At 53.5% G+C, this 10,975-nt stretch overlaps 1 pseudogene; it reads left to right on the top strand.

Moving 5' to 3' along the window:
- The first annotated feature begins 68 nt into the window (after positions 1–68).
- Positions 69–10,132, top strand: LOC132225702 (HEAT repeat-containing protein 3-like; annotated as a pseudogene).
- Positions 10,133–10,975: the final 843 nt, after the last annotated feature.

The raw sequence follows: 10,975 nt of genomic DNA, 5'->3' as shown, positions 1-10,975 counted from the left end.
GTCCTTCCACCAGCTGGGCAGTCGCCACCACCTCACCCCTGCTGTCCTCTCTCAGTCCTTACATTGCCATGGGCCAGAGCAGGACGAAGCGCTTCGAGAGACTTCAGTTCTCCCTCCAGTGACTGTCAGGCCCAGTTGGCATCAGCAGAGAAAGGGACTGAGCAAGATGAGGTGGAGCTGCTGGGAAAACTCCAGCCCCCAGGGCTGGCCCACCTGGTTGTGCAGCAGCTGGTGCTCCTGGACCTGGGGGACCTGGTGGCCAGGACCCCGGCACCCTCAGCTTCTGGCCGCTGCTGCTGGACCCCCGCCTGGCGGTGAGGGAGAGGCAGCGGTGCCTCAGGAGTCTCAATGCTTTGGAGGCTTTGAGGTTTGCGAGGACATGCTGACTGCGGATCCCATGACCCAGGTCACACTGCTCCCAGAGGGCAGCGCTGGTGGGTTCAGAAGCGGGGCCTCCAAGGAGGAGAAAGAGCAGAATAGAAACCCTGTAAGAATGTGGCCTCAAGGCCGCATGCGCTGCGGCAGGTGTGTGAGCGCACTGATGGGGCAGCGTCTGTGCTCAGCACCAAGGCCATTTGGATATGGTGGGACCCTGTTTGGGTGGGTTTCCCCAGGGGACCTGGCTGCTGCAGGAGCATGTTGTCTGCGGGCGGTCCCTGGGGTCCCCAGAGCTACTGGAAGCGCTGGGGGCGCAGCATGGGGCGGGCTGGAGGCCGCACACTGTCCCCTGCTGGTCCCTGGAGCCTGTCCTGTGGGAGCTGTTGGGTCGCATAGTGTGGAACCGAAAGGGCATGGTTCCATCCAAGAGCCGGAGCAGGACCTGGCCCCTTCCCCAGGGGGGCCGGGGGCTGACTCCCTCCCCATTCTCCCCTCCCCCCCCCCAAAAAAAAAAAACGCAGTTGACTAGCACTCCTCAAAACGGGCAGGTGCTGTCCCTGGAGGGTTGTGCAGGCTTCCTATTGGGGTCAATGCTTTCTTCCCTCCTAGTATCCCTGGGGCAATTCCTCTTCCTTCTTTGTGTCTTTAATTAGATTCTCTGCAGGAAAAAAGCAGGAAGTGGCTGTGTGTCAGATCTGGTTGACTTCTCATCTGCGTCCTTCCTGTCACCAAGTCCCTGATGGTCGCACTCTGGTTTGACAAGGCAAACATTGTAGGGATTCTGGTCTCCTCACTAAGACCTAAGTCCACCACCCTCGACACAGTGCTAGGAGGGGAACACGGAGTCCAGGCCCCAAAGCTAACCTGAGTGTGACCAGCCCCTCGCTCTGCCCCTAGAAGAGCCCTTTGTGGGCAGTTAGCTGCTTGCCTCTCACTGACATGGCTGCACATGGAGGTGTGGGTTCAGACCCTATGGCACTGCCCCTCTGAGATCCTGGAAGTGCCTACCTCTCCCTGTGCCCCAGATGGAGGCTGGAAGCCCTGCTGGGTGCTGCTCCCCGTGGGTCCCAGAACCTGGTCCCAGGGGACGTGTCCCAACACCAGTCCCGCTTCCCGTGGGGAACCACCTGCATCCTGAGAACCTGCTGAAGGGAGACATGTCCCTCCCACCTCTGCTGTGCCTCCAGCTCCGCAGACACCAGCCCATCCTCACCCTCTGTCCCCTGCCGCCCACACTCTCACCCCATGGGTCCTGTACAAGACGTCCCGTGTGGGGGTCTGTGCCGTCTCCTTCCCGCCCTGGTAGTTTTGTCTTAAATGCACCTCCTAGCCATGCCCTCATGCCCATCTCCTGTGCCTGGCCCTCCCTGAGACGCCAGGGCCAGGGCCACTGAACCGTCCTGCTGAGCCCACGTGCAGTGCCCAAGTGTGATGTCATGTCCTGGGGGCCCCTCCTGTGTCAGGTGGGGACACAGCTGAGCACTGAGCTCAGAGCACCTCTAAATGCTCACACCTGGGCTGAGGGAACCTCCAGGGCCCTGTGAGCTGCAGAGCATCGTGGTGGACAAGCCCATGGCCACTGGGATCAGAGGGCAGTCAGGGAAGGGCTGGGGCCTGGTCACCTATAATGTTGTCAACGTTCCGCCCACTAGAGCCCAGGTACACAGAGAGCTCTGTGAACCCTGAAAGTGCAGGGACAGCCTGGCCAGCATTGCTCAGTGGTTGAGCATCAACTTAAGAACCAGGAGATAATGGTTCAATTCCCAGTCAAAGCACATACTTAGGTTTTGTGCAACATCCCCAGTTTGGGTGTGCAGAACACAGCGAATCAATGGTTCTCGCTTATCATTTATTGTTCTATCTCTATTTCCCTCTCTTTTCTTCTATGATATCAATTTAAAATATTTAAATAAATAAATAATAAAATTAATACAGGTTTGATTCACAATATGGGCAAAAACGGGAAGGAACTGATCAATATGTCTCTCTCACATCATTGTTTCTCTCCTCTCTTTCTTCTTTCCTTACCCTCAACAATCAATGAACACCTCCTCAGGTGAGAATAAAGTAAACAATATATATCTATCTATACCTATATGTACATCTACCAATACATCTACATCTACCCCTACATCTCTATATCTATATCTATATCTATATCTATATCTATATCTATATCTATATCTATATCTATATCTATATCTATATCTATATCTATATCTATATCTATATCTATATCTATATCTATATCTATATCTATCTATATCTATCTATCTATCTATATCCATGGGAGCAGAGGCACATTGATGTTATTCCTAAGGAGTCACTGACTGTGCCCACATCCTACTTCCTGACCCCCTCCGGCAGCATAGCCCCTGGTGTGGAAGGAGAGGTCCCTGGGCACGGTGACCAGGACCCCAAGGAGGCCCTGGTTCTCTGAGGGCACAGTCAGCACCTCCTTCCAGGAGAAGCCCCAGAGACCAGGACCTCCCTCACCACTTGCCCTTTGTATGTGCAGACACCTCCCATATGAAAATGCCCACACGGCCACCAAACACACACAGTTGGCGTCCACTTAAATGCAGGGCCTCCTCACCCTGGAGAATACTATCTGGGGGACGAGGACCTCACCTGCAAGACATGACTCCCATGTGGCTGTTCCACTTCCTGCTGTCAGCTCCCAGATGTGAGTGACTCAGGGCTTAGACATGAGGAGATGGGGACCCTGCATCTGAGCCCAGGACTCACTGTGTTCTCTCTGTCCCAGGTGTCCTGTCCCAGCTGCAGCTGCAGGAGTCGGGACCAGGACTGGTGAAGCCCTCGCAGACCCTCTCCCGCACCTGCACTGTGTCCAGAGGCTCAGTCACCAGCAGTTACTACTGGAGCTGGATCCGCCAGCCCCCAGGGAAAGGGTTTCAGTGGATGGGGTGGTGGACAGGGTACACAAGCTACAACCCAGCCTTCCAGGGCCATCACTGTTGACACAGCCAGGAACCAGTTCTCCCTGCAGCTGAGCTCCATGACCACCGAGGACACAGCCGTGTATTATTGTGCGAGACACAGTGAGGGGAAGTCAGTGTGAGCCCAGACACAAACCTCCCTGAGGAGACAGCAGGGCTGGGCTGCAGGGGGCCCTCAGGACACCAGGGGGCGCTAAGGACCCACAGCACAGAGAGCAGCCCCAGGAGCAGGGGCAGAGGGAGGTGGGGAGGGAAAGGCCTTCCTCTTGGGCACAGGGATTTCCTCTGAAGCTCTCAGCTGTCTCCAGGGATGGCTCTTCCTTCTCATGTTCTCCCTTCAGACAACAGTGAAGAAGGGACATGTGTTTGCAGGTGACATGTGGGCAGGGAGTGGGGACTATCCTTCACCAAGTCTCCGTATTTTCTATTTCTCTTTCTCCACGAGGAGACCATCCTCAGTGCTCTGGTCATCCTGGGTTTGGGAAATGTTCCCAGCAAGAGAGACCCCAGCACAGCCCAGGCCCCTGTCTGCTGACCTCAGGCACCTGTGTCCCCACCATTCCCTCTGACCGGCCCCCCTGTCCCCACTTTCCCTCTGACAGGCCCACCTGGGCTACCACAATGGTGATCATCCCCCAGGACCTCCCACCACATCTCTCAGTCCTCCCTACCACACGCTTCCAGCCTGGTCCTCATTCACTCAGGTAGATGTGTAAACCCACCCAATGTCTGGCTTCAATGATCACAAAACCTTTGGTTTGACTTGCTTTGTTTCCTCTGAAGGGGACCCTTTTGGCTACAGGTATGTCCCAGCTCAGGGTAAATCCGTCAGCACCCTTAGCTCCCTTGTCCCCACCTTAACCATCTGCAAAGTCCTGTCATATAAGGACACCCAAAGGCCCATCGATGAGAACCCAGATATTCCTGAGGTCAGGATCCAGCCATTAAAGTCCCCTGAGAGTCAGGGCCTCCGGGGCCCCTCAGGAACCTGGGGACGGGTTTCCTTCCTGGGAGCTGAGAGCTGTGTCTGTGAGATTGTGAGTATGCATGTGTTTTGCACATCTTAATCTCTTCAGAATTCAGCCATCACACGTGTATCCCCGGGATGCATGTCACAGTAGTTTGGACCTCACCTGGAACCTGGAACTTGGGTTAATCGTCAAGCCAAAGCTTTCATTGCTGGATGAGTCCAGAGATTATGTGTGGCTATATCAGGAAAGAGAGAGGCAAATGGACCTGGTTGGACAATGAGGAAATCACAACACAATGAAGGAAAGATCCAGGAGGTGTGCCTGCTCAAATGTGGTGAATTCCCGTACATGGTAATTCACCTCCAGGCTCAGGGTGGCTTTCCCCGTGTTGTACATGGTCCATTCAGTGAATGGGCTTCAGGTCCTGGGGTCGCCCATCATGTATAGACATGGTGAGGGGACTGCCAAGGTCCACATGCAGACCAGAGTAGGCACTGGATAGGAAGGACATGGTGCCTCTCAGATGAGCTGCTGATGAAGCAGGAAAGCCCAACATGCCCTCCTGCTCCCTGGTTAGAACTAGGTCACATGTCCACATGGACACAGACCCTGATGGGGAAAAAAAGGCAGAGTCACCAAGGCTGACCAGCTTTCTATGACATTAGGTCCATCAGCTCCAGTAATGGGCCATTATCTGGGTGACTTATTCATTCTGTACTAATGGACAGAGAAAAACAATACTCTTCATATAAAAATGATTTTTCTATATCTGTTCCTTCATATAGTGTTTCACATCAAGAGTTTTTATAATTAAACTAGAGGACCGGTGCACAAAATTCGTGCAGGGGGGAGCACAGGCGACCCTCAGCCCCGCCTGCACCCTCTCTGATCTGGGACCCCTTGGAGGACATCCCTCTCACAATCCAGGCAGCTGGCTCTTAACCGCTTGCTTGCCTGATGGCCCCTAAATGCCTCTGTCTGCGGGACTGATCGCCCCCTAACTGCCCTCCCCTGCCGTCCTGATTGCCCACTAACTGTCCTCCCTGCCAGCCTTTTTGCCTCCTAGCTGCACTCCCCTGCCAGCCTGGTCACCCCTAACTGCCTCTGCCTCGGCCCTGCCACCAGGGCTTTGTCCGGAAGGGAGTCCTGAAAGAACGTCCAGAAGATGTCCGGTCCTATTAGCACATCACCCTTTTATTAGTATGGATTTCCAAAACTACAACACAATTTCCGCCACATTGATAAAAACAACTTCACCTAAACTGGTCTGGTCATGATTATTCTCTACTATGTCCAACGCATGGAACTGGATCTACAATAGAGTCTAGAGAATAAACACCACAAAGGAGACCGTGCAGCTGCTACACATCCAGCACCAAACTGCCCTGAAGGAATAGGACCTGGGAGCTCTGTCAATGTCTCTCTAGTTCATGCTTCTGGTCCCCAGGGACCCTCACAGACACTCCTCTCTCCCCCAACATTTGGTCCACTGGCTCTAGGCTCACACTCTGGTCTAAGTTTATCCTCTGAGCAGTTTTTAAAGGAAACAGTGTCAGATGGGACTTCTGGTCTCCTGAATATGAACCTCCTGTAACAAATGAGGACTTTAAGTGCTGAAGGAAAGTAGAGTAGCCATCAAGGTTCAATTCTAAACTAACGGAAAATATATTTCAAAACTGAGTGAAGCAGTGCTGGTGTTGCACAGTGGTTGCACTTCGACCTATGATTCCATTCCTGGTCAGGGCACATACCTGGGTTGTGGGCTTGATTTCCAGTAGTGATGATACAGGAGGCAGCTGATCAATGATTCTCTTTCATCACTGACGTTTCTACCTGACCCTCCCTCTCCCTTCCTCTCTGAAATCTATAAAATATATATATTAAAACAAATGAATGACAAGGTTATGGGTTTGATTCCCAGTCTTGGCAGATATGGGAGGCAAATGATAAATATGTTCCCCGCCATCAATGTTTCTCTCTTTCTCCCCATTTTTCTCTGTTCAATATTTCTATCTCACATCAATGTCTCTTTCTCTTTCTCCTTTACATTTCTCTAAAAATCTATGAAAATATCAAGTAAGGATAAAGAAAACAATTTCAACATCTATATCTATATATATAACTATCTATATCCATGGGACCAGAGGCACATTAATTTTATCCATAAAGAGTTAATAATTATGCACAAATCCTTCTTCCTGACCACCTCCTGCAGCATAGCCCCTGCTGTGGAAGGAGAGGTCCCTGGGCACGGTGACCAGAACCCCAAGGAGGGCCTGGTTCTCTGAGGGCACAGTCAGCACCTCCTTCCAGGAGAAGCCCCAGAGACCAGGACCACCCTCACCTCTTGCCCTTTGTATGTGCAGACACCTCCCATATGCAAATGACCACCTGGGAGCCTGTCACACACACAGTTGGCATCCACTTAAATGCAGGGCCTCCTCACCCTGGAGAATACTTTCTGGGGGACCAGGACCTCACCTGCAAGACATGACTCCCATGTGGTTCTTCTTCTTCCTGCTGTCAGCTCCCGGATGTGAGTGACTCAGGGCTTAGACTTGGGGAGATGGGGACCCTGCATCTGAGCCCAGGAATCACTGTGTTCTCTCTGTCCCAGGTGTCCTGTCCCAGGTGCAGCTGCAGGAGTTGGGCCCAGGACTGGTGAAGCCCTCACAGACCCTCTCCCTCACCTGCTCTGTCTCTGGTTACTCCATCACCAGTGGTTACTGCTGGAGCTGCATCCGCCAGCCACCAGGGAAGGGGCTGGAGTGGATCGGGTACATATGTAGTAGTGGGAGCACTAACTACAGCCCCTCACTCAAGAGTCGAACCTCCATCTCCAGAGACACGTCCAAGAACCAGTTCTCCCTGCAGCTGAGCTCTGTGACCACGGAGGACACAGCCGTGTATTACTGTGCAAGAGACACAGTGATTTGAAGTCAGTGTGAGCCCAGACACAAACCTCCCTGCAGGAAGGTCTCTGACCACCAGGGGGCGCGCACGGTCCCTGAACACAAGGCCCATTCCAGCAGCAGGTGCAGTTAGAGGTCGGGGCTGGTTCGTGTGGTTTCCTCTTCATGTCACAGTTTCCCCCAGGGAACCTCTGGATCCTGATTCTTCGCTGACGTCTGAGTCTCTGAGTGAGAAAGTCTGTTGTAAAGAGAGACAACTTTCTCCTGTGGACAAAAGGCAGAGAGTCTCTTTCATGCACACTTGGGCCATAATGAATTTTATCCTCAAATCTTCTGACCCACGTCACCTGAATCTAACAAGAGGCTCTAATGACTCAACGGTGCAGCCCCCCTGAATGCTGGACCGTGGGCCCAACATGTGTGTGACCCCAAAGCTGCAGAAGAAGGACCCACAGGGTGACAGTCCTGGTCTTGTCCTCATGCTCACAGCACCCAGAGGAGTGGACACCATGCAGAAGCAGAGGCACAGCAGCTGGTACAGATGTTCATGACACACACACACACCAAGGGGACGTGGGATGGTTATTATGCTCCTGATTGAAACCCCTGAGAAGCACAGGAAAGATCACTCAGCAAGTCTGACCTCCTAGGATGGAGACTTGAAAGGTGATGGCTCAGCGCTTTTATTTTGGCGAGGTGGTGGAGGAGGGGGATGGGGAAGAATTGTGCTTCAGGGACTTGTGTGGTTTCAATCTCCCAAGAACTTCTACAAAGAAAACTATGGCCTCCTCTCTCGTGCCTGCCACTGCTTTCCCTGTGGCCCCTGCAGTCCCAGGCCCAGGTGAGCTGCCCCATGAACCTCTACCTCAAGTCCCTGCCACCAGCTGGGCTGTTGCCACAGCTACACCTCTGCTGTCCCCTCTTGGTCCTCATGATGCCATGGGCCAGAGCAGGACCAAGCGCTTCCAGATACCTCAGTTCTTCCTCCAGGAGATAGTGAGGCCCAGTTGGCAGAAGCAGAGAAGGGGACTCAGCAAGAGGAGGCAGAAGCTGCTGGAAAAGTTGCAGCCCCCAGCACCCAGGTCCCTAGCGCATGTGCAGGGGGCTGGCACAGCTGGTGCAGCAGCAGCTGGTGCTCCTCGACCCTGGGGACCTGGTGGCCTGGACCCCTGTGCCCTCCACCTCAGGCTGCTGCTGCTGGAACCCAGCCTGAGTGTGAGAAAGAGGAGGCAGAGCCACAGGGATCGCAGTGCTTTGGAGGCTTTGAGGTTTGCGAGGACATGGTGACTGCGGATCCCATGGCCGGGGTTGCACTGTTCTCAGAGGGCAGCGCTGGTGGGTTCAGACGCAGGGCCTCCATGGAGGAGAAAGAACAGAACAGAAACCCTGGGAGAACGTGGCCGCGAGGCCCCAGGGGCTGAAGAAGGTGTGTGAGCACAGTGATGGGGCAGCGTCTTTATCAGCACAGAGGGCGTTTGGAGATGGTGGGACCGTGTTTGGGTGGGTTTCACCCAGGGGCCCTGGCTGCTGCAGGACCATGTTGTCTGTGGATAGTACCTGGGGTCCCCCAGAGCTACTGGAAGCGCTCGGGGCGCAGCATGGGGCAGGCTGGAGGCCACATGCTGTCCCCTGGGGGTCCCTGGAGCTGTCTTGTGGGAGCCGCTGGGGGCGGCGCAGTGGGGAACCGAGAGGACAGGGTTCTATCCAAGAGCCAAGCAGGAATCATAAGCGCCTGCAAAGGGCTCATCCGAAGTTTTGGAGACAAATGCGGGCGCAGTGGTCACTCAGACGCATGAGGCCGAGATGGAGATGGAAACCACCCTGGAGGCCAAGGAAAGGCTGCAGAAGGTGAAGGGCGGGTTCTGACCACAGGGATGAGATGGAAGAGGTTCCTCCTGAGAGAAGGGTCAGGAGGAAAACGTGGATCTGGGACTGACTTCTGCCCGCTCACCAGGAGCCCAGAGGCCCAGTGCTGCTGAGGGCGCAGCAGACCCGCTGCAGGTCCCAGACAGCATGAGCTCAGCGCAGAGGCCTTGTACCCAGCGTGGGAGGAAGAGCTTTCCAGGGACCAGAGCAAGCAGCATGGAGAGCTCCTGGCGAGGGCTGCGCAGCTGCTGTCTCCCCTCTGCCTCTACCCAGAGACACAGGCCGTCCTCACCCACCGCCCCTCCCAGGAAGGAGTCTGAGAAACCGCCTTTCCCAGCAGCGCTGCAGGGGCGCATGTTCCAGGAACCCCCGTGGAAGCCTTTGTTAGAGAGATGAACATTGTGCAGTGGGAGCCCACGGGGGTCTCCTGAGTCTCCTGTCCCCGCTGGAGGCGGAGCCCTTGGGCGGGTGGCCCTCCAGGCCCTGGTGCAGCACCTGTCCACCCGCTCTTTTCTCAGCCAGACTTTCCCAGCACGTGGACCCCTGGACGCCATGGGCAGTGCCTGGAGGGCCCTCTGCAAACAATGGCCGCCAAGGACAGTTCTCAGTGCGGGACCCCCACCTGCTGGTGATGCCGTGCAGGCAGCATCCAGAGGGCAGCGTGGGGGGGAGTGAATGTGGTTAGTTTTTGGGAACCTCAGGCAGCGTCGTCTCCAAGGAAGACGGTGCCCTTGAACCTCTCAAGACCATCGGTGCTTCTGCTGGAGGGGCCACCCAGGACCGCTCACTGGTGGTGGGGGGAGAGGCCTGGGCGGCCTCTTCCATGTGTTCCCCGATGGCAACGAAGCTGAGAGGGCCTCGTGCAGATGCATTTGTTACCTGCCCTGAAGGAATCCCAGCTGGTCTCCAAGGTGAAGATCCGAAAAGAAGGGAAGGCAGATGCAGTCCAGATCAGCTGTGCCTTCTCCACAACGTGAAGATGCACTGGAGGAGGTGTGTCGCTTATCAAGAGACTTGAGAAAAGACTGGCTGCTTGACCCTCTGAAAGAGAGCAGTTCTTGTCCCCAAGTGTTCACCTCTACAGGGTCCCTGCTGTGTGCATTTCCGAAAGCCGCTGCTCAAGGTCTGTATCTGTGTGTTAATGTGAGGGTCTCAGCACTTTGGAGCCTGGCAGAAACCCGTCCTTCCTTGAGCTCTGGGATCAGAACAGCGTTTCTCGTGCTCTCTCCCCTTCAGTCACCACACAGGGAGGCTGGCTGCACGCAGGAACCTCAGGGGTTGTCCGTGAGCCATGCAGATTTGACTAATTTTGCAAAAACAGGAAAACTAAAGGCATTGTTTGGATGCTCTTTAAGTCAATATCATTTTATATTGGCTGACTTTTTAACAAATTTGAAGACAAGCTTGATAAAAGATTTTTGGTGTCAAGTATATCAATTATGTTTACCTTTTGTGAAGTGAATGAATTGAATTTGTATTCCACTATTTAGTAGAATGTACAAAAGAGCTAATGAGTTCTTTACCAAACTCTATTGAATCAGATCAGATCAATTATTGCTTTGTAACCTCACTCCTTGTTTATTTTGATACCTCATCAGAATTGGAGGAAAACATTTTTAATAAATGTTTATCAAATAACTTTTTAATAAAAAAGAAAGAAATCTATGATTTCTTATGTGATTTCCTGTGTGGGGGGCAGATGGAGAAGCGGCAGCAATGAGCCACCAGTTGTCAGAAGTCTAACGAAAAGAAAATAGACTATGGCCCCCCATTTTATATACAACTATATAAAATGAGCAAAAACTGAAAAAAAGTCCTTATGTATGTACTAAAACCACATCTAAAGAAAATAAGAAGAATGATTAGAAGTAGAAGTAAGCAAATGATA

The sequence above is a fragment of the Myotis daubentonii genome, assembly GCF_963259705.1.
Source record: "Myotis daubentonii chromosome 1 unlocalized genomic scaffold, mMyoDau2.1 SUPER_1_unloc_1, whole genome shotgun sequence".
Lineage (NCBI taxonomy): Eukaryota > Metazoa > Chordata > Mammalia > Chiroptera > Vespertilionidae > Myotis > Myotis daubentonii.
This window is presented reverse-complemented; position numbering and strand designations above follow the sequence as displayed.